At 46.9% G+C, this 4,229-nt stretch overlaps 1 protein-coding gene across 1 annotated transcript in view; it reads right to left on the reverse strand.

Annotated features, from left to right (window-relative positions):
• The window catches only part of LOC105990082 (chromosome unknown open reading frame, human C6orf203), a 14,373-nt gene extending 14,192 nt beyond the window's left edge, over positions 1 to 181 (reverse strand). The window contains exon 1 of the mRNA XM_013022392.1: positions 136 to 181. The gene's annotated coding sequence lies outside the window, so the exon portion shown is untranslated. The remainder of the gene's footprint in view (positions 1 to 135) is intronic.
• Between the last annotated feature and the right edge of the window lie 4,048 nt (positions 182 to 4,229).

Below are 4,229 nucleotides of genomic sequence, written 5' to 3' on the forward strand. Positions count from 1 at the left end.
ACACCGCACGACGCCGCACTCACGTGCTTCCCCGGCCCGACCGAGGGCGGGGGACGGGCGGGGCGGACCTGCGTGCCGTGAAGCCACGGAGGGGCGCGGGCCGGGGGCGCAGCATGCCAGTAGGGGCGCACTCACCTGGACATCAGGGCCGCCCCTCCCTCCCCGCGGCCCCAGCCTTGGCCTTTGCCCCGCCCCTTCCGGCGGTAGCGGTGCGCGAGAGCGACGGAGGCAGGACACACGAGCACGGCGGCGGCGGCGGCGGCGCAGTGCCCCCTGCTGGACACTGTGTCTCGGAGGACCGCGCAGGGAGAGGGGCTGGGAGGATTCCCCCACCCCGGGCTGCGGTGTTCCCATGTGGCTCCTGAAAGTGTAGGTTTAAATCCGGGTTGAACTTGTCTTTGAAACTGACTATGAACGATGTAGGAAACCCGAGAGGACTGAAGACATAAAAGTTTAGCCGGGTGCGGGGGGCTCATGCCTGCGAGCCTAACTACTCAGGAGGCTGAGATCTGAAGCCCATGGCTCAAAGCCAGCCCGGGCAGGACAGTCCATTAGCCTCTTCTCTCCAAGAAACTACTCATAGCCAGAGGTGGTGCTGTGGCTCTAGTGGTTGAGCGATAGCCTTGAGCAAAAGCAGCTCAGGGACAGCGCCCAGGCCAGGAGTTAAGCCCCGGGACCTGTATTACTCCTCAAAAAAAAATAAATAAGTTAACATCCTCTAAGAAATAAAGCCACTTAAAGAAGAGTGACACACACGTGTCCCATTGATATATGATGCAGTAAATGATTGCATAGCAGAAAAAGCCCAGAAGTTTGGTCAACACAGGGGGCTCTGTAAGCAACCTGAGAGGCAATTAGATGAAGCAGACACTAAAGGAAGGATTTCTGTGGGTCAACCTGTGGCATAAAGTTTCATAAATGTTGACATGAATGCTCGCAGGCATTCTATATGCTTCTATATGCTCTAATTTCTACTAAATTAGAAATAGCAATTTTGTTTTTTACTTTCAGAACATTCTCTATTCTGGGCTCTGCACACCAGTCTGACACAGGCACTGATGTTCAGCTTCACCCGATGGCTTCTTGGTGGTACTTGTACCACAAGAAACAGCAGTTAGAAAATCATTTCTAGCTGGGCTCCAGTTGCTCACTCCTGTAATCCTAGATACTCAGGAGGCTGAAATCTGAAGATGACTTTTCAAAACCAGTCTGACAGGAAAGTACATGAGATTCATCTCCAATTAACTACCAGAAAACCAAAGGTAGAGTTGTGGCTCAAAGTGGTAGAGTACTAGCCTTAGTGAAAGAGCTCAGGGACAGTGCCTAGGCTCTAAGTTCCAGCTCCATGTCTGACATACATACATACGTACATACATAATTGTAAGCCAGTCTCACACCTGTAATCCTAGCTACTCAGGAGGCTGAGATCATGGTTTGAAGCTAGTCTGAGCAGAAATGTCTGGGAGACTCTTTTTTTGGTCGTGGGGCCTGAACTCTGGGCCTGGGTGCTGTCCCTCAGCTCTTCAGCTCAAGGCTAGCACTCTACCACTTGAGCCACAGTGCCACTTCCGGCTTTTTTCTTTTTGCTTATGTGGTGCTGAGGAATCGAACCCAGGGCCTCATGCATGCAAGGCAAGCACTTTACCACTGAGCCACCTTCCCAGCCCTCTCAGAAATCTTAAGATACCAAATCCTTTGCATTTTCCCATCGATTCTGGCTTGTTGTTACCTGTCAGTACAAGGCTAGCCTGGGTAAGATCAAGACACCAGTGTCACCAAAGAAAAAATAAATGCTAGGTAGATGCTTACCGGTCCTGGGGCTTGAACTCAAGGCCTGGTGTACTATCCCTGAGCTTTTATTTTGCTCAAGGACAGCATTTTACCACTTGAGCCACAGCACCACTTCTGGCTTTTTCTGTTTATGTGATACTGAGGAATCGAACCCAGAGCTTCATGCATGCTAGGCAGGCACTCTACCACTAAGCCACACTCCCAGCCCCCTCTTTAATATTTCTTTTTACTTTTTTTTTTTTGTCATTGAACTCAGGGCCTGAGCACTATCCCTGAACTTTGCTGCTCAAGGCTACTGTTCTACCACTTTGAGCAACAGCTTCATTTCCAATCTTCTGGTGTTAATTGGAGATAAGAGGTTCACAGATTTTCCTGTTGGCTTTGAACTGCAACCCTGGGATCTCAGCTTCCTGAGTCTCTAGGATTATAGGCATGAGCCAACAGCACCCAGCTTTCATTTACTTCTTTTGGTTTTATTTTGTTGTATTTTTCTAATGTCTTTAGCTGAGTGTTTAGATAATGTAACTTCCTGGTTTTCTTTCTTCTAACCTTCTAATATAAGACAAGCATTTGAAACTATACATTTCCTGGGCACTGGTGGCATATGTCTGTAATTCCTAGCTACTTAGGAGGCTGAGATATGAGGATCATGGTTTGGAGCTAGCCAGGACAAAGTTGAAACTTTCCATCTCTAATTAATCCACCAGGGCTGGAGGTAGAGGAATGGCTCAAGTGGTAGAAGAGAAGCCTTGAACAGAAAAAGATGAACAAGACCAAGAAGCCTCCAAATAGCTCCTTAAGTATTCTGTCAGGAAAGTGGCAGCTTTCTTTATAAATGTACCTTTGGGGCTGGGAGTGTGGCTGAGTGGTAGAGTGCTTGCCTAGCATGCATGAAGCCTTGGGTTCAATTCCTCAGTAAACAGAAAAATCTGGACGTGGTGTTGTGGCTCAAGTGGTAGAGTGCTAGCCTTGAACAAAACAAACTCAGGGACAGTGCCCAGGCTCTGAGTTCAAGCCCCAGGACTGGCAGAAAATAAAATAAAATAGTGTACCTTTCACTTGTCTTCCACCCAGGCTAAAGGATGAAGCAGAAATTAGTGCTCACAGGTAAAATGGAAATGAAAAGTTCTGTGGCTAGAAAGAAGTCTCTTCAGCGCTTTGAACTATGTGGTTTCATGTTTTCTATATGCTCAAGGCTTGAGTCTATAATTTGTATAATTTCCATTCAGTCTCTTGATATTTTACAGCTTTTTTCTTAAAATTGTTTTGATGTACCTGGATTTGAACTCTTGGCCTTACACTCACTCGGCATGCTTACTCTGCCACTGGAGCCATGCTTTTCTCTATTCCACAACCTCTTTTTATTGTTCTTGTTGTTGTTGGCTGTGGGGTTTGAATTCAGGGCCTGGTGCTGTCCCTGAGTTTCTTTTTTTTATTTTTTTTATTTTTTTTTTGGGTCCGGTCATGGGGCCTGAACTCTGGGCCTGGGCACTGTCCCTCAGCTCTTCAGCTCAAAGCTAGCGCTCTACCATTTGAGCCACAGCGCCACTTCCGGCTTTTTTCTTTTTGCTTATGTGGTGCTAAGGAATCGAACCCAGGGCCTTGAGCATGCAGAGTAAGTGCTCTACCACTGAGCCACCTTCCCAGCCCCCCTGAGTTTCTTTTGCTCATGGCGGTGCTCTACCACTTTGAGCCACAGCACTACTTCTCCAATTCTGCTGGGTAATTGGAGATAAGAATCTCAAGGACTTTGCTGCCCCAGTCGGCTTTGATCTGTATCTTCAGATCTCAGACTACTGTGTAACTAGGATTATACGGTGAGCCACCAGCAACTGGCACTGTTGCACAACTTCTAAGCTTTGTATTTGGGTGATTATTGTCCAGGTAACCAGGAGCTTTTCATTGTTCGAATTGTTACAGTAATCCAGAAGATTGAAGGATGACTGCAATAATTTATATATCATATGGATTTATATAAAGCTGAACCATATAAAAATTGTTGAGGAGTGTGTGTGTGTGTGTGTGTGTGTGTGTGTGTGTGCTAGTACTGAGGCTCGGACTTGGCCTCATGCACTTTTGTGGCTTTTTTGCTCAAGGCTGGTCCTCTACCATAGCTCCACTTCGCACTTTTTGCTATTGAATGGGAGATCAGAGTCTCATAGACTTTCCTACCCTGGCTGATTTCCAACTGTGATCTTCAATTCTCAATCTCCTGAGTAGCTGGGATTACAGGTGTGAACCACCATCTTTTAAAATTAAACAATAGCTATTTCATTTGACTGAAATTTATTTATTTATATTTACTTATTTTTTGGGTCCGGTTGTGGGGCCTGAACTCTGGGCCTGGGCACTGTCCCTCAGCTCTTTAGCTCAAGGCTAGCGCTCTACCACTTGAGCCACAGCGCCACTTCTGGCTTTTCTCTTTTTGCTTATGTGGT

This window comes from Dipodomys ordii, unplaced genomic scaffold (genome assembly GCF_000151885.1).
Source record: "Dipodomys ordii isolate 6190 unplaced genomic scaffold, Dord_2.0 Scaffold62, whole genome shotgun sequence".
Classification (NCBI taxonomy): domain Eukaryota; kingdom Metazoa; phylum Chordata; class Mammalia; order Rodentia; family Heteromyidae; genus Dipodomys; species Dipodomys ordii.